This window comes from Coptis chinensis, chromosome 5, assembly GCF_015680905.1.
Source record: "Coptis chinensis isolate HL-2020 chromosome 5, ASM1568090v1, whole genome shotgun sequence".
Lineage (NCBI taxonomy): Eukaryota > Viridiplantae > Streptophyta > Magnoliopsida > Ranunculales > Ranunculaceae > Coptis > Coptis chinensis.
The window spans coordinates 65,972,783-65,998,955 of NC_141460.1; the positions used below are offsets into that span (position 1 = coordinate 65,972,783).

The 26,173-nt window shown below is 37.7% G+C and overlaps 1 pseudogene; it reads right to left on the bottom strand.

Annotated features, from left to right (window-relative positions):
* Positions 1-4,595: 4,595 nt before the first annotated feature.
* On the bottom strand, positions 4,596-5,844 carry LOC147498409 (galactinol synthase 4-like; annotated as a pseudogene).
* Between the last annotated feature and the right edge of the window lie 20,329 nt (positions 5,845-26,173).

The following is a 26,173-nucleotide window of genomic DNA, read 5'->3' on the forward strand; positions in this document are numbered from 1 at the left end:
AAATGGTTAGATCTATGATGGCTTAGGTTAACTTGCCCATCTCATTTTGGGCGATGCATTGTTAACGGCTGCGCACATACTTAACCTAGTTCCTTCAAAATCTGTTGACAAAACACCTTATGAACTATGGACTGGTAGACAACCCGTTTTGAACTACCTTAGACCATGGGGGTGTGCAGCCTTTGTCACTTCTCAAAATCGAGAATTTGGGAAGTTGAGTGCTCCTGGAAAGAAGTGTGTCTTTATAAGATACAGTGAGACTTCTAAGGGGTATGTCTTCCTAGGGGAGGATACTCAAGGGCATGTCACATAAATAGAAGCACGTAACGTCAGATTCTTAGAGGATCAATACCCAATGAGGGGTGAGGTTGATAAGGATATACAACTTTATGAAGTCGACAACCTTATAACTGCTGATGAACAAGGTGAAGATGAAAATTTTATCAACCCTGATTCCAGTGACAATGGCATTGGTCAACTGATCGATTGATCAATCCCAACCTCGTAAGAGTGTTAGAGGCCATATCCCCAAACGTCGGTTTGAGATTGAAGCAGAGATAAATATGACCAATGTACTTACAGAAATATCTGATGAACCTAAAACGTTTAAGGAGGCTATTTCTAGGTCCAATACAAGTAAGTGGATGGAAGCTATGAAGGAAGAATTGGAGTCGATGAAGAAAAACAAAGTATGGGACTTAGTTGATCTACCTCCAAACAAGAGATCTATTGGGAACAGGTGGGTTCTCAAGATCAAGAAAAATGCAAAAGGGAACATAGACAAATTCAAAGCCAGGCTTGTTGCAAAATGTTACACCCAAAAAGAAGGAATAGACTATGAGGACACCTTCTCACCAGTAGTGAGATTTGCCTCCATACGTCTCCTTTTGTCAATGGTTGCCCACTTAGATTTAGAGCTTTACCAGATGGATGTCAAAACTGCTTTTCTCAATGGAGAATTGCAAGAGAAAATCTATATGGATCAACCCACTGGTTTTTCAATCAAGGGTCAGGAACACAAAGTGTGTAAACTGAACAGATCCATATATGGTTTAAAACAGGCCTCTAGACAGTGGAATCTGAGATTCCATGAAGCTATGCTTCAAGACAAATTCGAAATGATAAATGAGGACCATTGCGTATATGTCAAGACATCTAAAATTAGTTTTGTGATTCTATCTCTATATGTGGATGACATTTTGTTAGCAGGTAATAATAAGGCATTGATAAATTCCACTAAGGAGTGGTTGTCATTAAACTTCGAAATGAAGGACATGGGTGAAGCTAGTTATGTCTTAGGAGTTAAAATAACTCGTGATCGGCCCAAACGCTTGTTATCTTTGTCTCAAGAGACATATATCAAGAAGATTTTGGAAAGATTCAACATGATTGATTGCAAGCAAGTGGATCTCCCAGTAAGTCTAGGAGAGTTTTTGAGTTCTAAAATGTCTCCCAAGAATCCTACTGAAACTCAGGCTATGAAAAATGTACCATACTCAAGCGCAGTCGGAAGCCTTATGTATGCAATATTGTTGTGTACAAGGCCAGACATCTGCTATGCAGTTGGGTTAGTATCAAGGTTCCAAACAAATCCCGGGGTCACACACTAGAAGGCTGTCAAGAAGATAATGAGGTATCTTAAAGGCACCGTGGACTACTCACTTGTCTACCAAGGGAAATATCTTAAGCTGATTGGGTACTCCGATGCCGATTGGGCTGGAGACCTTGATGAGAGGAAGTTAACTTCAGGATATACCTACATAATGAATGGAGGTGCTATATCCTGGAGTAGCAAGAAGCAAACTTCCATAGCACTTTCAAGTATGGAAGCTGAGTATATTGCATGCTGCTCTGCCACATAGGAGGTTGTATGGCTCAGACGATTCCTCAAACACTTGTTAGTGTTCTCAAGAGCTGCTGAACCAGTTCACATCTGGACTGACAACATGGCTGCTCTTGTATATGCTAAAGATCCAAAGTACCATGGAAGAACCAAACATATAGAGTTAAAGTACTACTACGTACGACAAATGATACTGAAGAAGAAAGTGGTTCTACAACATATATCCACCGATCAAATGGTTATGGATCCACAATCGACCAAACCTATTCCAAAGAGGATGCACATGTAAAAATGCTTGGGTTAAAGAGGATGTGATTATGCTAAGAACACTTTGATGGTTTAATGAATAAACGTGCATTCTTTCCAGATCGATTGCATTCTCATTATACTGTTTATCATCTCATATGTATGTCAGTAGGGTTGACTCGTTCACTCACATGAACAAATCACTTCCATGTTAAATGTGTGGGAGTTTAGCTTGACAAGTCACTAAACCTTATGGGAAGGGTGGACCCTATCATGCCGAAGTCATGCCCCTTCTTATAATTGGATAAGAAGAAACAGGCTTCATAGAGAAGATTCTGTCTAAACCTACAAACGGTTGTTGCCAAGTGGGAGCAAAGTATCCTTGGAATTGTCATTAGGGATGACAACACTTGCATGGTATGAGTGGATATACAGATATCTATTGTTGAGTAAACAAATTAGATACTCTTGCCATACTACAACAAAATAGGTTTATTGCAGCGCCATACCACGTTGCTAAAAGTCCTAAAAAGCGTCGCAAATGATCAATTGCAACGCCAAACAAGGTGTCGCGAAGGTGTTGCTAAAAAGTGGGTCACAAAAGCTTAATTGTGACGCATTAATAGGCGTTGCAAAAGCTTCTATTTTTTAGCCACGCCAACTTGCGTTGCTAATACTTTATCTGCATCGCTACTTCATTTTATTAAACTAAATTGATTTTTAAAGAAATTCAAAGTATTTTAGCGGCTTGGCGCCACAAAAACTACTTGTAATGTTACCATTTTGCGTTGCAAAAGGTTTTCTTTTAGTCTGCGCTTAGTAACTCATGGCAAAAAGTTTTGCACCTTTAAACGCTTGTAACCGTCACAATAAAAGGTATTTGTTTTAGTCACCAACCCATTTCAAGTGCCATGCTTTTGCCGCACCTTTAGGGTGGCAATATCATACCTAGATACTAAACACCATTTACTCATCATTATGATTTTTTAATTTGGAAAATTCTACCCATTGAAATTTATGTATGTAGATACAATAAAAACACCATATTCAATTAGCAATAAATCATAACAAACTATGCTTCATTAACTATTATCATCATTTACAAAAGTATATGAAGAATCTAGACAATTAGTCTTTGACAATACATCATATCATATCATCTTTACAGAAATCAACTAAATATAGACATTCTGCAAAACTAGATTTTACAATCTACTGATTTGAACATCTACTGAAGATTTCTTCATTCATCTACCACAACCGATCGGCCAATCTGGTACAACAAATAAACAATACATAAGTAAACTTAAAACAAACAAAAAAAATCTAAAACAATAAAAAACTAAAATGCACTCAAATAAGCAATACATGTGTAAGTATTTTTACCAAGTCAAAGTTATTATGGACCTAGAATGCACAAACACCATTGCCACAATTATGATCCCCACCTTTTGCACTATGGAAAAAAAAAACTATATTAAGACTTGTCCCTGTAAAAAACTTACTTTAGAACAAGTGAGTTGATTAAATTCAGTTTACAAGACAAAATTTGTTCAAGGTGAAAAGAAAATATGCTTACTTAGAGTAACAAACCTCTCCATTTCCGCCACACAACACTACCAAATTAGTGGTTGTGCACATCAATATGTCTCCATCGGCAACAAATTGCACTACAGAGAGTCCAGGAACACAGAAGGTGAACCAATGCAAAGGATCAAGATCCACCTAAAATACCAGTCACCAAGATAAGTGTAAATAGATTGTACAACCTGAAAGCATGCAGTGCCAAAGAATAAGAGATCCAGCAATGAAACTATCACTTAATGTGTTGGCACCCAAACAACCTGTCCTAGCTAGAATACGCTTTAAGGCATCCTTAGGCTCATGTCTAAGAGGGGGCAGAACATTTAAAAACTTCTCACGAGCATGAAGGGGGCAGAACAACTTACATTGCATTCCACTTCTAGCTTTTGCCTTCTGGTAGCTAATTAACTTAATATAATTTTAGTATAGTATTTGGTACTAGCAGATGTACATGTGGATCACTGAGTTCTATTCTGAACTAGGATAAAAAGACATGGATGAGCAGATCTTAGGTATGCTAAATTTTAGAAGTTAGAACCATAACAAATTTGAACTTCATCAGCTTAGATGGTCATATCTATACGTGTTCAAAACAGGCAAAAACATGCATACATATACAAAATATTATGTTCTGAAATCCTGAAATCATAGTTTGTAAATCCAATTCAGTTTCAATAATAAAAAACCCTCACTCATTTGCTTGCCTCAAATCATTTCTACAGTAATCAAATATCAACTACATGTCATAATAACCATATAAATATAATACCAACACCAAGCACTATAGTTCAATTTTAGTTTCAGAAAAAAAAAATACAAAAAAAAAATTGCATTACAGCAAACAAAAGTTCAATTTTAATTCCATAAAATAGAAGCTAAAGAACATCAAAAGAATAACTGAAAAAAGTTAAAAGCTTTAACTTTATTTTGCAAAGACAAAGCAATATTCTTCGCCAGTGTACCTCCATGGCTGGGATCCCTATTGGTTGTCAAATTAAACAAAACTCTAAGATTAAAAGAAGGATCAAATAAATAAAATTGTTTTAATGAGTACTCTCAAGTCTCCAAGCAAGATACCAATAGACGTACTATTTAAGGTGAAAGAGGCTTATAACGGCACAGTAGTGAACCACTGTAGCTTGACCTTCTCAAGCTCAACGTTTTCAAGGTGCCACCATAACATGGCTAGGACCAAATTGTACACCAAAAGGATGGGCTTGTAGACATGCTTGAAGTACTTGTTCAAGAAATCTTGACATTTCCACAACATACAAGTTAGTAAATAAAGAATATTATCAACTTTTATATCCACAACTCTTGTCCGTGTATAGGGTGATGTTGGTGGTTAATGATACTTATCATACATGAATCATCATTGTTTTTACTATTTTTATTCAAACTACATAATGATGTAAATAACAATACTTAAAATTAGTATATTTCAGGTGTAAATGTGTAATATCTCCTAAATTCAATTTTATTAAATCTCAAAGAATTAGAGAATTTAAAACTAGTAAATTTAAAGATAGTTCACGATTACAAGCTTTTATGTAGTGAGGACCAAATGACCAATAATAAACTAGAGAAATGATGTTTCCTCAACTGGATGTAACCATAACAATCATAACAATCTACTGAGAAAAGTGATGAACTCACTTGCTCTATAAAGGGTGTTGGAGCAATGATTCAATTCTAAGATTTTCAATAAGATTTCGAAAGTTAGTCTGCTAGGTTCATAGACAAACATCCCAACATTGAAGTACAATGGAGGAGACCTTATCTCAAAGAAGCCATGTCACCTTATCGTGGCATTGATGGCGCATCTAACCGAAGTAATCGAGGCAAATGACTCCAAGTTTTCTCGCAAAAACAGTCTATCATAGCATAGAAGTACCTGTTTGGTGTGTCAAAGAGATGATCTATGTTCTCAAATACTTGAATATCAGCGTCGATCAAGATAAACCATTTTGCTATACTCTTCAAACTACAAGAAATCATCAATATGGTCAGCATACTCGAGCAATAAAAAAACGTAAAAGATATGTCTGTTTCGCTGGTATAATCACAAAAAAATTGGCAAAATAAAAGAAGACCTATAAGGTTCTCACTTGTATATCAAAGAATACTATGACATGGTTCACTACAACAGAAAGGCTCAATTGCAACGCCATCTGGTGTCGCTACAAGTACGAAAAAGCGCTGCCAATGATCAATGGCAATGCCAATGTGGGCGTCACAAAGGCGCTGCAAAAAATTGGGTCACAAAAGCTAAATGAAGACGCAACAATTGGCGTCGCAAAAGTTTGAAGGTTATTGCAACGCCTTGTCCCATTGCTATTACTTTATTAGCGTTGCTAAAGTATTTTGCCAAACTAAAATGATTTTTAAAATATTTAAACTATTTGCAGCGATTGGCGTTGCAAAATGTTCTTTTTAGCTGCACCTGCTAGCGTTGCAAAATGGTTACTTTTAGTTGCACCCTCTGGCGTCACAAAAGAAGCAAAGCATTAGCTACAGGTCTTTGTCACAAAAGGTTTAAACCATTAGCTGCGCCAAGGGCGTTACCAAAAGTGTGTTTTTAGTTGCCCCTAGGTCTTTGTCGTAAAAGGTTTAAACCATTAGCTGCGCCAAAGGCATTGCCAAAAGTGTGTTTTTAGCTACCCCTGCTAGTGGTTTTAGCCGCACCAAATGTATGTGTTGGTAATTGTTTAAACACATTTTGCAGCACCCTAATTCTTTTACAACGAGCTCGGCATTGCAAATGGGTTTACTCATATATATAATAGGTATTACGATTATTTTGAATCATTTCAATTTATATAAACCTGCCTTAATACAATTTATGATTAAACTAAAACACCGATCAGATGTATTCATTCACAATAAATTATAGCAAAATATATTTTATTAATTAAGATCATCCAAAATCATTATTTGAGCATCCATACAATTAGTCTCTTCCAATATACTGAATTACAAAATCTTCAAAGCCATCAACTAAATAATATTAGTTCTTCAAAAAATAAGATTTTGGCCAAATTTCCATAATCTGCCGATTCGAACAACATCCACCCAAGTTTTCTTTATCAATATACCGCCAACCAATCTGCCAATCTGATAAAAACAACAAATTGGAAAAGAAAAGAGACATTAGTAAGTATAATTATCCAAATTAAAAGAAGATTGAAGCAAAAATGCAAGTAATCAATGCATGGGAAATTTTTTATGTGGTCAAACCGGGGTCCCATTGATATAGGACATGCTTGTGAGACATACATTATCAGGTTGTACTTTGTTGTTGCTTCCTTCCAAAGCAACTGCAAGTACTACTTTTAGATATATATATACTGAGAAAAAACAAAAACCAAAGATCACATAATGGAGCTACCCACTTTGTAATATCTCTTGGCGTAAACCCAAGTTGAATATAATATGGTCCACAAAACAGCGGCATTGCACTTAAAAAAGTTAACCCAACATCCTCATAACCTAAAAAGAATAAGTCCCACGTAATCTAGTAAAATATCCAATACACCTACTGCAATGGAAACAGATGGCAAGGCATTGCATTATGGTCTTGAACAAAGAAAAGAAAACGAAAAAGATAGGAAAAAAATGGTTTAGTGAATTTTCCATCGAAGAAAAAATATAAGCTTCAAAGGAAAGCAAAACCAATCGCAAAACCATTCTCTAAAGTAACCGGGAGAAAAATGGTAAACATGGAAAACCTTCCGGTGCTAGAATACATGAGTGAAACTGTTTCAAGCTACAACTCAAATGACATTAAGCCTTGCTTGTTGCAGTTGCACCTCATAACTAAGAACACCGTGGGCCAACAAAGTTGCTTTTTTGCTTTAATGGTGGCAAATAAGGGGTGATTAAGTTCTTAGGGGTATTTTCGTAATTTAACCCAAAATTATGGAAAAACAGAAAAATACACACGATTTTAGAGGTTTTGCAGGAGCAAACCCTAACTCTCCAACTAGGGTTTATGAGGAAGAAGATATTTCATTTGATGAGGATGATATAGAGAATTATGTGAGGCTGAATTATGGGGAAGGATCTTTGGAAAAACTCAGAAGACATCTGTGTGAAAAGGAAAAGGAAGCTAGAAACTCTAGCCTCCAAATCGGTATTGTTCATGAAGAAAAACAAATTCGAAATATGGAAGGTGAGGTTTCGTGTCAACAGAAGGAACAAGATCATGATATGGACGTGGATTCGACGAAACAAGGTCAAGATCTGGAAGTGGTGTCGGATCTACAAAAGGAAGCTAACCAAGTAGGTACTCTGAATAGCGCATCTATGGAATTGGATGCTAGCAAGGAAGGACATCGATCGAATATGTCCGAAAAAACTCTTGGATGTATTAGGAGGGGCAACAATGAAGATATACCCGAGGGGTTTATCAACAACAAAACCGTGGAAGAGCTAATACAAGCCGCAAAGGACTTGTTGGTGGTCTTGGCTACAACCATGAAGGCTTTAATGCTATCGGGTAATCTTGAAGGATGTGAAGAAACAACGGCCACCGTGACCTGATGGGCTCCTCGTCATCAGATTCAAGCAAGGTGAAAGAACAAATAAAGGAGGATGCATCGAATCCGCATATAAAGAAGAGTTCATGGGCTGAGATCATTGGCAATAAGGCAGTGGGTGCTGATGAACTCTCATATATTCCTCCTGCGATTGTGAATGGTAAACAAGTAATACACGTGAACAGCTCTCAATTTTCAGAGGTCAATAAAAGGTTTGAAAACCTTGTTGTTGGTTCGTTTGTTGGCAAAAGGTTGAATTTTAACTTCGTCAAGGAAACAGTAAGCCGTACGTGGAGAGTTAAAAACTTTGTGATGAAACCTTATGGAGATAATATGTTCACATTCAAATTTCAGAATGATAATGACAGGAAAGAAGCACTAGATATTGGATCGTTTCATATAGCTAGCCACCTGTTTGTAGTGAGGCCATGGAAGCTCTTTGCGGAGGCAGAAACACGTGAACTCAAAACCATTCCTATCTGGGTTGTAGTAAAAGGGTTGCCAATGGAAATGTGGAACAAAAAGGTTTCAACCAAGTAGGAAGTGCTATCGAGTACCAATGTTCATTGATCGGGTTAACGAGAATATGTCGAGGACATCTTATGCGAGACTTTGTGTAGAGATTGATACCAAGTGCCCGTATCCAAATGATATACCATGGCATCTTGGACCAGAGGAGGAGCGTACAAAAAGTCTCCTTTGAATACAACCGAAGCCCCCGAGATGTATGTGTTGTGAAGTCTTTGGCCACACCGATCACAGGTTGTCCAAAAAAGGGAGGAAGACAATTACTACAAAGGTATGGATACAAAACCTCAAACCGGCCGAAAGAAAGCAACAAGTTGATTCACGAGAAATACAAACACTAAAAGGAAAGGAAGTGGTCAATGAGGTACATGAAGTTCACAATATTGATGAAACTGGTTGGCAGACACCTAGTAAGAAACATCGATGTAAGAGTCGAAACTCAAGGGTAGATGCGGCACTAGAAGAACAGACTGCTGGTGGGAAAGAGTTACGAAATAAAGATCAGGAGAGCAATCAACAAGAGGAACAAATGACACAAAGTGAGTTGCAAGCAGGGCAGTATAATGGGGAGAACTCAACAAAGAAAGGAATGGGAGATAAGGAAGCAGATGAGACGCAAACAGAAAAAGGAATGAATAGAATGGAAAAAGAAAAGCTATCTGGGTTAGAACCAAAAAGAGTACCGTTATTAAACAAGGGCACATAGCCTATGAAGGGAGGGAGTCAAACAATACAACAGGTAAAAATACTGAATGAGAGGAAAGATAAAAGAAAGACTATAGGCAGATGCTCGAGCACTCCCCGAAAACAAGAAGGACTTACAAAAAGGAGTGGTAGAAACTGCAGATGACATGAGGCAAAGGGTACTATTGCAGCAAGGGGAAAACAGAGTCAACCTTTCGACTATACCATCAGCACAACAAGATGAGGGAACAGGAACAAAGAGAGACACAACACAGCCAGTGCATCAAGGAATATCATCAAAAAGTGGGAAGGTTAGTAAAAACAGAAAAGAAACGACCCCAGCCTTCTAGACACTACCTAAATGATAAAGGTTGATTGCTAGATAATGAGGGAACTTCACAAAGCTGGTAAGAAAGCTGATATTAAAGAAAATGAGGAGGAAGCACTACATCGATTAACGGACCTCTTTTAGAGAAAAAGAGGCAAAACAGAGGTCGATGACATGTTCAGTAACAATATTACATGAGTGGGGTCACAAAACGTGTCACAGCCCGATTTTCTAAACAATTAAAATAAATGAATATTTGAAATATAAATATCTCAAACATCACTTGGTTCAATTGTCTAAAACCCGGCTATGACGGGTGGATACAACACAAATCAAAACCTAAAACCCACATCATAAACAATCTTAACCACAAATTCAATCTCCAAAAATTCTCTTTATTACTTTATACAAGTCTATCTTCCATAAAAAAACATCAATATAATATTCTAAGAATAACAATTTCCAACATCGTATTCTCATGTCATATAAAAATGTAACCTACGTTATTACATCCTTCCAAAAGATCAGACATAATAAACTAAACTCCCAGACTGCTCCAGGCGAGAATCCAAATCACACGCCACGGTTCCACTGCCTTCCACCTATGTTCCCAAGAACACACCCACGTTGCCAAAACAAAGCAAACATGGGTCAGCAAATTGAATTTGCTGGTATGAGTAGACTAAACACATATAAACAATTATCATACTTTAATTATTCAAACAATCACTTTATATTATCCCATAATTTAATCATTCACGGCTTGGAAGATAGGTAGTTCCGTCATTTCAACCGGCATAGCTTCTTCTCAAGCAAGACTTTCATTATATTAACTCACGTTTTATTAACTCATTCTAATAACTCCTTTTAATATCTAAATAATTGAATTACACTTACCGATGTCCGCCATCAGATAAGGGTAGGACCGCCCCCTCCTACCTGAAAATATTATTAAGTCCTACCCTCTGCAAAAGAAAATTAGAACTTCTAACATTTGTCGATATCCTATAGGTATTCAGAAGTAAACCCAAACACACTCGCACAATCAACTTAATTTCTCTTATTAATTAATCAATTTCTTTTCTTATATACATATTTCACAAACTATGTACCTTAGGTCATTCCCGCCACATTCAAGGAATACCTATCATATCACTAACGGGCCATTCATGACACATTCAATGAATGCCCCCGGTCATTCCCTCGCCACATTCAAGGAATACCCAATCCTACATTCCCGTACACTCAAGGAATACAACTAACCCGCAAGGCGAATACCTTAGTTCCTCTCTAGGGTAGTCCAAACAATCTGGTCATTCATGGCACATTCAATGAATACCCGGGTCATTCATGGCACATTCAATGAATACCCATAGATAACGCTAACGGGCCATTTATGACACATTCAATAAATGCCCACCTAATATATGACATCAACAGTCATAAAACTCAATTATGAAATTTTAGGCGTGGAGAGTTCTAAAAGAGGGGGTAATTTTGTTTACGCATTATTGAACTTGATTGCATGTATTATTTCCGAATCCAAGAAGTAGTATCTTGATTCATGTATTTTTTATTTACGCGTTATTAATTTCAGGGATGTCTTAGTGTCATAACGTTGCATATCATAAAATACTGCAAAATCACATAGTAGTTAATACACATACACACGTATATATAGAGGTCTTAGCCTAAAGCCAAGCATGTTAATAGTCATAGACTTATCCTAATAGACCGAATCATAATTTTAGGAAAAAGTCGAATTTTGGGTCAACTGGTCAAAGTCAACCCTAGTCAAAAGTCAACTCTGGTCAAAGTCAAAGTCAAAGTTCACTCTAGTCAACAGTCAAAGTCAGAGTCCACTCTGGTCAACAGTCAAAGTCAGAGTCCACAAACTCTTTTAACCCAAAGGCCCAAAGCCCATAGTCTAAAATTTAAAAAAATCAAACAAAACATATAGCCCACCACGATTTGGCCCAAGCCCAAATCGTGGTTCACTGTTCATCTCCTTCCTCATAAACTCTCCACCAGCGCCTCCACCACCGATGTAGCCACCACCGACCACCTATAAGCAAAAAGAAACCCACGGTTTGAATCTTGGAGAAAAACCCCATGTATCTATACCAACAATTCGCGATTCCCTTATACTGTAAAAATTCCAAATTTGACGCCATTAACAACCTTTGGAGCTTCGACAGCTCCTCTACCCACTACGAAATCAACTCTCCAACCATCCACCTCAACCCAACAACAATCGCACAACAAAAACCATACCAAACAATCATTCAAACAAAAACATGACGATTTGGTTTTGGTTTGAACGCCATTAATGGCTGTTCAAACCTTCACAGCACTCCTACTATAATCCCACCACCACCAATAACTTCAATCGTCAGAAACAATTCAAAGATAAAGCATTCCTCAAACATCAATGAAAAAACAGTTCATGGTTAAACAAAAAAAAAACAGTCATGGTTACACTCACAACAAGTTTGGATAAAAGAAATAATGAAATACTCGATTCCATTCATGTTAAACAAAAGATAACGCGTTTTAATCGTCCATCGATATCGGGCGGAAGTTACTGATATATCGGTTCTCATCGATATCGGGCGGCGAAGTTATTACGATATATCGATTCTGCGTTATAAGTCTAGTTTTTCTTTGTAGACCATTTAGTTCAAAACGAGATGCCACATGTGTATACAACCAAATTTCCAACAGTCGACAGGCTACATGCGTCTACATGCTAGAGTCGACAAAAATAATGATCCAACAGTAAAACAATGTTTTAAAGATTTTCAAAGTGAAATCTTTTATATCGTTGAATGTGAAAGTATCTACTCACCTTAACTAACAGCTCGACGAATTTTTCCTAGCCCGAACCGTCGTGCTCCACCTCTCCAGCAAACCACCTTCTTTCTCTGCCTCCATTTTTTTATATTTTATTATCTTCAAAACCCTATTCTCTAGAACAATGTGTTTTATATACTTGGGTCCAAAACCCAAGCCTCCAACACCGACTTCGGGCCCAAAACCAAGCCCACGTATCCCGAGTCCAATCCGGCCAATTTTGAAAATAAATAATTTAATTAATTAATAAATATAAAAATAATGTATAAAAAAACACGCGGGTGTTATAATATACACACCTTAAAAGGATCTCGCCCCGAGATTCAAGGTAGAGTGTAGATTAACCAAACAAACAAGATCGTCAAACAAGTAAAATAAGACATACGTGTATACGCAAGTATACACACCTTAAAAGGAATACACATATACAATATCATATAGATAGACATACTAATATTCAAATCACATACTTTGAAAGTGTCTATATACGTATTGAACCCAAGAAATACGTGTATACACTAGCATACACAACTCAAAAGAATAAACGTAATTAATTTCTTCAATTGCTAACACTTATAAACCCATTATTTCACAATTTAGCAAAACCCATATTCTTCAAGTTAAATCATACTAAGAAGGCAATGTAGTTCCTCTCACACCGAGGCAGTTAGTTCCACTCTTAGTATTTCCCAACTAATCCAAGGCATTTAAAAAAAAATACATATAATAATTCCCTTTTTAATGATATTCCCTGTCAAAACTATTTGTTTAAAAACTCATATGTTTCATCCACTACCTTAGTGTTTACACATATATCAACATTTCTCTCAGTGTCTCACAAACACCACATGTTCGAAAAATAAAAAATAACGTATAGACTGATTCATATTATCAACGGCCTATACTATGTCCACCATCACATAGGATCAAACACCTACAATGTGATGCATGCATACTGGCTCACACACCAACGATATGCAAGTATACACTGGTTCACACACCAACGATGTATACTAACTCTCTACCATCACATAGGATCAAACACCAACGATGTGTGGTATGCATACTGGCTCACACACCAACAATATGCAAGTATACACTGGTTCACACACCAACGATGCATACTAAGAGATGTTATGTATATTGGATCACACACCAACGATATACATAACTTGGACAATATCAAATATTTCAAATCCAACCTTTATCAAAAGGGTTTCTTTTTTTCCTTGGGTAAATTCCAAATTACTCAAATATGAAATTTTAAAATACCAATTTCTTCTTTAGTCTATACTTACTTAAAAAAAAACTCCGTTAGGAAAACAACACTATAACATGCGGAACAATTTCGATTATAAATTTCATAAGAAACTAACCGTTAAAACAACCAGCATTTTATTTTCCTAATCATATCCCAACATTCCACTATAAAATTACACACAAAACAACAAGCCAAACCAAATACCACAAAGAAACACTCCTACTACCCATTCACCACAATCCGAGGATCACCTAGACCTTCACTATCTAGGCTAACCTGGCTCTGATACCAAAATGTCACAGCCCGATTTTCTAAACAATTAAAATAAATGAATATTTGAAATATAAATATCTCAAACATCACTTGGTTCAATTGTCTAAAAACCCAGGCTATGACGGGGTGGATACAACACAAATCAAAACCTAAAACCCACATCATAAACAATCTTAACCACAAATTCAATCTCCAAAAATTCTCTTTATTACTTTATACAAGTCTATCTTCCATAAAAAAACATCAATATAATATTCTAAGAATAACAATTTCCAACATCGTATTCTCATGTCATATAAAAATGTAACCTACGTTATTACATCCTTCCAAAAGATCAGACATAATAAACTAAACTCCCAGACTGCTCCAGGCGAGAATCCAAATCACACGCCACGGTTCCACTGCCTTCCACCTATGTTCCCAAGAACACACCCACGTTGCCAAAACAAAGCAAACATGGGTTGACAAATTGAATTTCTTTGGTATGAGTAGACTAAACACATATAAACATTATCATACTTTAATTATTCAAACAATCACTTTATATTATCCCATAATTTAATCATTCACAGCTTGGAAGATAGGTAGTTCCGTCATTTCAACCGGCATAGCTTCTTCTCAAGCAAGACTTTCATTATATTAACTCACGTTTTATTAACTCATTCTAATAACTCCTTTTAATATCTAAATAATTGAATTACACTTTACCGATGTCCGCCATCAGATAAGGGGTAGGACCCGGCGTCCCCTACAAAAATATTATTAAGTCCTACCCTCCCGCAAAAAGAAAATTAGAACTTCTAACATTTGTCGATATCCTATAGGTATTCAAGTAACCCAAACACACTTTCGCCTGATCAACTTAATTTCTCTTATTAATTAATCAATTTCTTTTCTTATATACATATTTCACAAACTATGTACCTTAGGTCATTCCCGCCACATTCAAGGAATACCTATCATATCACTAACGGGCCATTCATGACACATTCAATGAATGCCCCTGGGTCATTCCTGCCACATTCAAGGAATACCCAATCCTACATTCCCGTACACTCAAGGAATACAACTAACCCGCAAGGCGAATACCTTAGTTCCTCTCTAGGGTAGTCCAAACAATCTGGTCATTCATGGCACATTCAATGAATACCGGGTCATTCATGGCACATTCGGTGAATACCCATAGATAACGCTTAACGGGCCATTTATGACACATTCAATAAATGCCCACCTAATATATGACATCAACGGTCATAAAAACTTCGATTATGAAATTTTAGGGTGGAGAGTTCTAAAAGAGGGGTAATTTTGTTTTCACGCGTTATTGAACTTGATTGCATGTATTATTTCCGAAGCGAAGTAGTATCTTGATTCATGTATTTTTTATTTACGGCGTTATTAATTTCGGGATGTCTTAGTGTCATAACGTTGCATATCATAAAATCTTGCAAAAATCACATAGTAGTTAATACACATACACACGCGTATATATAGAGGTCTTAGCCTAAAGCCAAGCATGTTAATAGTCATAGACTTATCCTAATAGACCGAATCATAATTTTAGGAAAAAGTCGAATTTTGGGTCAACTGGTCAAAGTCAACCCTAGTCAAAAGTCAACTCTGGTCAAAGTCAAAGTCAAAGTTCACTCTAGTCAACAGTCAAAGTCAGAGTCCACTCTGGTCAACAGTCAAAGTCAGAGTCCACAAACTCTTTTAACCCAAAGGCCCAAAGCCCATAGTCTAAAATTTAAAAAAAATCAAACAAAACATATAGCCCACCACGATTTGGCCCAAGCCCAAATCGTGGTTCACTGTTCATCTCCTTCCTCATAAACTCTCCACCAGCGCCTCCACCACTGATGTAGCCACCACCGACCACCTATAAGCAAAAAGAAACCCACGGTTTGAATCTTGGAGAAAAACCCCATGTATCTATACCAACAATTCGCGATTCCCTTATACTGTAAAAATTCCAAATTTGACGCCATTAACAACCTTTGGAGCTTCGACAGCTCCTCTACCCACTACGAAATCAACTCTCCAACCATCCACCTCAACCCAACAACAATCGCACAACAAAAACCATACCAAACAATCATTCAAACAAAAACATGACGATTTGGTTTTGGTTTGAACGCCATTAATGGCCGCTCAAACCTTCCGCGGAGACTCTACTATAATCCCACCACCACCAATAACTTCAATCGTCAGAAACAATTCAAAGATAAAGCATTCCTCAAACATCAATGAAAACAGTTCATGGTTAAACAAAAAAAACAGTCATGGTTACACTCACAACAAGTTTGGATAAAAAGAAATAATGAAATACTTTCGATTCCATTCATGTTAAACAAAAGATAACGTCTTTAATCGTCCATCGATATCAGGCGACGAAGTTACAGTATATCAGTTCTCATCGATATCAGGCGACGAAGTTACAGTATATCAGTTCTGCGTTATAAGTCTAGTTTTTCTTTGTAGACCATTTAGTTCAAAACGAGATGCCACATGTGTATACAACCAAATTTCCAATCGAATGACAAAGCTACATGCGTCTACATGCTAGAGTCGACAAAAATAATGATCCAACAGTAAAACAATGTTTTAAAGATTTTCAAAGTGAAATCTTTTATATCGTTGAATGTGAAAGTATCTACTCACCTTAACTAACAGCTCGACGAATTTTTCCTAGCCCGAACCGTCGTGCTCCACCTCTCCAGCAAACCACCTTCTTTCTCTGCCTCCATTTTTTTATATTTTATTATCTTCAAAACCCTATTCTCTAGAACAATGTGTTTATATACTTGGGTCCGAAACCCAAGCCCAACACCGACTCGGGCCCAAAACCAAGCCCACGTATCCCGAGTCCAATCCGACGAATTTTGAAAATAAATAATTTAATTAATTAATAAATATAAAAATACGTATAAAAAAACACGGGGTGTTATAAAACGGGAGCCACTACCTGCAAAGGGAGAGCTCGTGGGCTTAGTCGACATAAGTGGCAAAGTGGTGATTTGTCTCGGGTAGTCTGCTAGGAAAAGAGTTAACATTAGAAGAGGGAAACTGCGGAATGTCAATATTTCAAGTTAACATCAGAAGAGGGAAACTGCGGAATGTCAATATTTCACAATTTTTCAAATAGAACTTGTAATTCGGGAACCTAATAAGCTAGCTGATGCTCTAGATGTACAATTGTACACAGCTAGCTCTGATTCGTCCCATTTCTTTTATGAGAGTGAGAATGTAACAAACTATAATCTATTTTAATTTTAATAAAAGGGGTAGGGGACCTCTATAAAAACCTCGCTTACCAACCAAAAAAAAAAAAAAAAAAGAACATTGTGGCCCTATCTTCCATAGGGATGATATCGACCACTACCACCACCTCCATAGCCCCCTATTGCCATAAAATGAGCTTCCTAAGTGCATACCATAGCCATTGCCAAGACCCGGTGTCATAGCTGCTACCATAACCACCAAAGAACACCACTACCATATCCTCCATAACCTTCGCTCCTCCACCATAAGCACTCCCTAAATCGTAACCTCTACCATAGCTTCCGCCATAGCGACTTGAGTATCCTAGAGAAGTCTCTCCCCTATTGTAACCTCCCTCCTGCTACCACCATATCCTCCATATGCACTACCTAATTCACCACTTTCGGACGATCCGCCGTCGCACCGGCTTTTTCCACGGGCAGCAAGCCCTCCATCTTTCTTTCCACCCGGTAGAGTATCCTACTCCCGCCCATAATGGTCCCCAATGTCATGATCCGGCTGGTCGACCCAATCATGATAGTACGTTTCTCCGTATGAGCGTGTCGAGCGTAAGACCTGCTCCGCCTCGAGGCAAGGTCAGGGTAGATTAGCCCAAAGAGGTAAGCACGAACATGAACGCGTCACTCACATTCTTTCCGGTCCCTCTTTTCAAGAGAATTCCCGTCCCGTCGACATACTTGACATGGGCGAAATTCTACTTTGAAGTTTTACCGAACATCATGTCCAGTGTGGTCTCCCCTACTCCTAGAAACAGCTAGCCACGGAGCTTGGATCACGGGCTCCCTAGGTATTCAAGGTACATCACAAGCAAGAGCTAAGTCTAGTCCGTGTCTAGCCAAGCTCTAGACGGGATAGACATTCACGAAGTGCGAGAAGGAACTACCACTCATTAGTACAAGCCTAACAAGAAAAAGGGGCGGTTGAAGGACTGGCGGATCCGAAACCGCCTTCGATTTGCTCCCTTTGAGGGACTCTAGAAAGTCTCTCCTGTAAAAAAAAAAAAAATAAAAAATAGTAAGCCGAGCCAAGACCGAAAAGAAAAGCTGCCTCGGGACATATGTCTTCCTCCTAGAAGAATTAGTTTAAAAAAAAAAAAAAAAAAAAAATAGTGTAGTACCTTTTTAGGTCCGGTGACTAAGGGTTTGGTATTAAAACTCTCCCAAGGAGACAATCCATCTGAATTACGCTAACCTGCCTAGCCCCCTATGTCGACTTTTAAAGCATCTCAGAGTTGAGCGATGCTGCCATCAACAGTTCAACATGGACAAGGACTGCGGTTCCCACCAAGGATAAACTTCAACTAAGCCCTATAGATCAAGGCGAAAGCTACTAGTCTCCTTCTTGCGGACCACTAAACGTTCCTGTGGCAGTAAAGATAGTGAACTTGACTGGCCTTCCTCGTTAGGCAATTAGTTAACTATTGAGCTATCAAAATAGAAAAGTATAGATCATACTCTTAGATGTTACGCTCCTCCCTTTTTCCGGGGAGGAACTTCGCTTCATGGTAGTTATGCCCGTCTATAGGGTACTGCAAAGCATCCTTAATAGGACTAAGGAGGATAGTTAAGTAAGTACTCTAACAATAAGCCTCTCTTTCTCTACTAAGCTCTGCCCCTAGGTACCCAATCTAATACATTCATACCGGTATAATCTATTCTTACCTTTACAGGGGACCAACAAGATATAATGAAATCTATCTTGTTATAAGAATACTGATAGATAGTATAGGACTTCCTTGAAATGCTTAACACGGGCAAGTCCCCTCGCAATAGAAAGAGGGCGACTTCTAAGGCGATCTAATTGGCTCTAGCTTGTTAAAAAAGAAGAGGTTTAAATAAATCTCCTTCTTTTGACGCACAATCGTAGATATTGAGATAGCAATATTTTCTTCATTAGCATAGCAAATGAAGGGACCTATCTGAACTAATTAGAATACTAAAACAAAGACAATCTTAGACATACAAACCATATACTATACTAGATCATGTCTTCTCTGCTCCTATAGAGGAAAATAGGAATTAGCGTAGAGTGATGACTCACCGATGAGTAGAGTGAGTCTTGACCGAGGAGTGAGCCAAAGATCCGTAGCTAACCCGACAACACATCAACTATAGAGGCGAGGGACACTGCCATAGAAGAAATAACAGGTAATTAAGCAAGTGAAGATAACATACTCAAAGAAGGAAGTGATATATAGAAGTAATAGGTTCTAATTCCATATTTAGGGATAGAGCCCTACAGTAGCAAACTTCTTATCCTTAAGATAAAAATCTCTTGCATGCGCTATCCCACTTCCAACCAATAGACGATATGCCCTGTCCTTACTAGCTACAAAGAAATCTATTTTCTCTAATCCACTCAACCTCCCATTCCTCAAACTTCGTGAACACAGAAACACATTGTACATATGTACCTAAACTAGAACAAGAAGAGGTATCTCACTCTTACTATTCCCTAACGTACATATGTACATTCCTCCTTTGTCCACCCTTCAACTACGAGAGTCGAATAGTATGATCATATAATCAAGTCTTTGCCAAAGGAGATGCGGGAGTAGCGGCAGTGGGATCGAATCCTAATCTAATCATAAAGTAAAGCCTGCTGGAAGCGAGTTCTGTACCTCAAGTCAGCTAAAAGTTTCATCAAAATTAGGCATTGTGAACTACCTTATGGGCCTTTCTGTTGGGTAGGCCTATGAATTCTGAAAACTAGCTAATATTTGTTATTAGTTCGAGAACTTTACTCGAGCCATGCCTCTCGACTTTTAGCGGATCGTATTTTGTAGGGAGTAAAGAGTCTCATAACCATCATCATCAGCGCGAAACTAGGCTTTACTCTCTTTAGAGCAGCTAGACCTATAAGCACTTCATAAAGAGTCACCATCTCTCGATCTTGCCTATGCGGGGACTGCTCACATGTATCATGTATGAAGAAGTATTCTTTTATGCAGGGAACCAATGACAGTACACTCTTAATAGCATTGACAATAGAGTTGCTACTTAAGTTTGATTGGCACGAGTGAGATAAATTTAACTAGTAAAAGCAGATCCAACTAAAACAAATGAGCATGTAATTTGGCCCCTTATCCTACTGATAAGTACATTATTTAAACAACTTACCAAGTACTAAGAGCTAGATTGATGGACTGACATTGTCTAGAATGAACTTACAATACCAAGACATCCCCCTTATCTCATTTTTCTTGTTTATTTTTCATTTTCACAAGATCCTCCTCACCCTCTCTTCACCGCCTGGTAGTCCCTATCTCTCCCACTAACCAAGGCTTGTTAGTAAGTAGGTGGTGTCAAGTTATTTCTCGTGAATGAATAGAAGACAGATTATGAGGTAATCTGAAAAAGTTCGAGGAAAAAGGATACACATACAGTTCTTCATGAGACAAGTATAAATCACACTCAAGATATGTCCAACTTCCCTCTTCCCCATAAATCTATAAAGGACATTATTTGGGTCTGCGGAAATACTCATAGAAACAAAGCAATCATGTAACCAGCAAATCCAATAATATAACCCGGGCACTTGAAACCTGTAATAACTTACCAAAGTTGTGACAACTAGCACAAAACATCTCAAAAAGGAGTTACTCTATCGGGCATGCAACCAATCAATTTAATACAAACAGTTCATACGTTACCATGAAGAACCAGGCATTGACTTGCAACATCCAAGCCTCAAACCTAGCTTGGACGAACCGCCATCTCCTCTATTTTACTTCTTTGAGATATCATTTCAGCAGTGAGCTCCTCGTTAAGCTTTTCAGCTTCCTCAGCCCTCCTCCTTTGCACTTCCTCCTCTAAATGAAGGGATGCCAGCCTTCTAGATGACTTTGGCAGGACCCCATGCCCATGGGAGTATCCAGACTTTACACCCAATACTATAATAAAAATTTCATCCTCAGTCTTTGGTTCAGCGCCTTCTACTTCAGACTCGGCTTTAAGTTGTCGCATTCGGTCCTATAAGTTTAAATTGGCCATAAATATATCGAACTATAAGTACACCATGGTAAAGCTAGGTACAAATAAATTTACTTACATAGTTTTGTTCAGCAATGACACTAGTCCATCCCTTACTACTGCTAAAGTGGGTTCGACGATAGAATTCGATCTTTCCAATAGGTTCCTGAGTCTCAGAGTCACGCTGTAAAGATTTGAAAACATATCCCTTTACAATTTACTTCAAATAATATCAAACTGCGAAAAAGCAACCTAATGTATGTAAATAAAGAAAGTTACAGATTCCTCCAAGTATCCTAGGAATGACTTTGAACCACCACAATGGTTTGTTTCGAGCTTTTGCCGATTATTTGAATTTTGCTCGCTAATTTTCTGCAATAAAATGAATACAATATCAAAAACAATGCCAACAAAAACATTAAATTGAACTCATTCAAAATCCAATAAATTAAGTACTCTCTACATCATCCAAATAGAAAAATAGACCAAGCTAAAACATAAAATTACAACGAGTATGTAGTTTTTCTTTAAGAAGTCAACACAACCCTTAAGTATAATTAAATACATAGCAGTTTCCTATAATTAGCACAATAAAGTATATTACCTTGAAATCTTCTCTTCTAAACCAATCACAACATGCATTCCATTTTTCTTGTGCCAAGCCACTATAAAAGGGTGTGATCGTGCGACTCCATCATTTCTGAAACTCCTATAATGCTTGTGAAGATTACACCTAAATCCTCTTAAACGCATTACCCTAATATTAAGTCCCACATTACTTCACATGTGGAAGGTGCATATCCACATCCAATTTTTCCTAACAAGAAATGTAGTTTAAAGTTACATAAAATAATTATGGTATATCATATAGCTAAAACATAAAACTCCATTACCGAATCACGGTCAATAATGGTTTTCTCACTTCCTCTCCCACTTTACTCCAATCATGGCGGTAAAGAGGACCGTGTCGCGCAACTAGGCCAATCTCCCCGACAAATTGAGCACTCCACTTCCCCACCGGGTCTAGTATTACCTGGTTGAATTTCTATCCTCGGTTTCGACCCGATGCGTCTTTGTAGTCTATGACTTTTCGATTCCACGGCCTTGCCTCTTTTCTTCTTCTTAAATGGAGCTGTTAAATAAAAAAAGTATGAGCTTCCACGACATTTTATTTGAACTAACCAACGAATTACACAACCATTAATTATAATCTTACCGACACTCGAACCATTCACCTCGTTAACCACAGACTGAGGTTGTGAAATAGATTGTGCCCTCGAGGGTCGATTTAGACCAGGTACCATAACTATAGAAACAGATATAGCATGAATATGAAAGAAAGAATTCATGAATGATAAAAATCAGGTTTAATATAGTATGCAATATATCCAAAAATGAAACACATGCTAGAAAAATCAGGTTTGATATAGTAATTCTACTCAATGGAAAAACAAGATAAAATCTAAGATAAAGCTCTCCATTCAATAACAAAATGGATAATGAAGTTACTAAAAAATATTCAATCTCGTCCGTGTCATCATCATCTTTCGATATGACAGCTTCTTCCTCCAACAATAATCCATTAATGTATCATCATCCTCTTCATCGGTTTCCTCATCAACAATGGTATTGTCATGAAGGCAACTTTCCATAGCGATCCACAACCTCACCGCATCAACTTCATTTGGGTCCATATCGTCTCTATTTAGTTGTATGGGTGTTATATGTTCATTTTGGATTCCGCTGCTACTAGCTTCATGTGTTTCATCATATTGGACATTATCCAAATCCATCCCTGTATGCTCCTCCTGTTGATATGCCTCATCAGTGCCTCCTGCTTCAATCTCTTCTTCCCTCTCTAGAACATCAAACACATTTCTAGGCTTTGTCTTTTGCACAACTTGCCAACTACTACCCAATTTGGCATCATCGACGTAAAAAACTTGACATGCTTGTGTGGCTAAGACAAACTGGTCATCTTTATACTACGTCTTAGAGGTATTAATACTAGTGAAAAAACCATCCGTTTGTATCCCTGTCCTTCTATTACCAACATCATACCAATCACATCTGAAAAGATAAACTCTCTTCCCGAATAGATAACTGACTTCAAAACATCGGTCAAAATACCGTAAAAGTCGGGTCTCTTTTCCTTGGTGTTCTCCTTTTTACGGTAGAATACCACTATTTTGGGTTCAAGAAGATTTTTCTCGATCTTTGGTGTGAAACCTAATCCCATTAACAATGCAACCACTATAACATTTCACACGTGTATCAGGTCCACATGCCAATAAATACAATTCATCGGTAGCTTCAGGAGAGTTCTCATTGCGTAATATTTGCATCTATTCATAAAAATGTACACCAAATCAGTAAAGCATAATTAGCATATTATTCCGGTTCATAACAATAACATTAAAATAAACAATACAAACACTTACACGTTTTTCAAACCAACTAGGAAACAACATTTCTTGTCTCTTAGGCAAGTTGCGTGAGCTTTCCATTTGAAGCTCTGTCATGTGTTGACTACATGCATATCAAACACATAAACTTAACAACTTAAAGTGGCTTAAAATGTATAAAACATAATTTATAAGTTAAATGCAGTAAAACTTACTCTAAATAAGTTGATAACTCCTCTGTATTATTAAACAATTGTAATGAGCCTTGTCTCGATCCTTTGGTTCGAGAATGATATTTGTATAAGCTCCAAATGGTCGAACATTCTGTGTGAAAACATCAAATCCTGTCTTTTGATTCTCATTACCACCATCATAATTTCTTTCTTCACGATTGAACCGAGTTTCAATTCCTTGAAGATACATGGAGCAAAACGTGAGACATTCATTGTCAACATATGCTTCAGCAATTGAACCTTCGGGGCGAGCCTTATTTCGAACGTATTGTTTTAGCGTGTGTAGATACCTGTTTACAAATCACACATGTATGATTAATGTATAATAAAACTTTTAACTTTAAAATGCTAATTTCACATTAAATGAATTGCAAGTCATATGCCTTACCTTTCAATAGGATACATCCACCTATACTGCACCGGTCCTCCAAAGTATCACCTCCTCGCGGCAAGTGGGATGACCAAAATGAACCATTACATCGAAAAATGCAGGAGGAAATATTTGCTCGAGCTTACAAAGTATAACTGCAATGTCTTTTTCCATCTTCTCAAGCACTTCCAATTTTAGCGTCTTGCAACATAACTCTTTGAAGAACAGGCCCAACTCAACCAATGCAATGGCTACATCCTTCGACAAAGAAACCACGTATTGTGCAATCGGGAGAAGTTGTTGCAAGAGCACATGACAGTCATGACTTTTCATTCCTGTTATCTTACCATCTTTAGCATTTGCACATCGAGAAATGTTAGACGCATAGCCATTAGGAAACTTCACCGACTTCAGCCACTCGCAAAAAGATTTTTTCTCTGAAGATGACAATGTGTAACATGCCGGGGGCATTACAAACTTATCACCTCTTGGGATTAAATGCAACTCTTTTCTTATACCCAATGCGGCCAAATCTAATCGAGCTTTTACTGAATCTTTTGTTTTGCTATCTAGGTCAAGCAATGTCCCCACAACATTGTCACAAATGTTCTTCTCAACATGCATAACATCAAGGTTGTGTCGCGGCTTAAGAGTGTCCCAATCACGTAGCTTTCAAAAAATATGCTCTTCTTTGTCGGTTCAACTCCATCTCAAGATGCTTTTTTTAGGCTTTCCAAATTTCTGAAGGGGTTCTAAATAGTTCACTTGTGATAACAATTCATCCCTAGACAACTCTTTAGGTGGCAACCTGCTCCCTATTTCCATCAAATAATTGTTTGCCACGAGTTCTCCAAGCATGCCTTAACGGTAGAAAGCGGCGATTTGCCATATAACATAACTTTCATCCATTCTTCAAATACATGGAAACTGTATCCTTGTTACAATTAGGGCAAGCTAGTTTGCCCTTGGTACTCCAACCGGATAAATTACCGTTATCTTGGAAAATCATTTATAGTCCATAACACCTGCAGCATGCAAACCTAAATTTCTTTGCCAACTTTGCATCATAAGTCTCTACCCCATCTTTCCACAACTCTTTAAGTTCATCAATCAAAGGTCGCAAATAAACATCGATATCATTCCCGGTGATGAAGGTCCCGGAATAAAATAACGTCATGAAGGTGAACGGTTCTTTCATACACTTCCACGGTGGTAAATTATATGGTATCACCATTACAGCCACATCTTGTATTGGCTACTCATATTGCCAAATGGGTTAAATCCATCAGTTGCAAGACCCAAAGCGAACATTGCGAGATCATTGGCAAACCACTCATGTTCCTTATCAAAATCGCCCCAAGCTTGAGAATCTGGCGGGTGCCTCGAAGTACATTCTCCTCCCGATCATGTTTTTCTTTGTGCCATCTCATATCTGCGGCGGTAACCCTCGACATAAACAACCTCTTGAGCCTTGGTTTAAGTGGAAAGTAACGCAACACTTTTGTGGTATTTTTTTAGTCTTGCCTTCACAAACTTTATACCTTGGCTCCCCACATTCGAGACAATTTTGAAGACTGTCATTTTCTTTCCAAAACAACATGCAATCATTCTTGCATGCATGTATTGAGATATAACCAAGTCCCAAGTTACGCATTAATGTCTTCGCCTCGTAATGAGACTTTGGCAGTGTCTCACCTTTAGGCAATCCAATTTTAATCAACTGGAGAATCATAGTAAACGATTTGTTACTCCAGCGATTGATTATCTTTAAGTG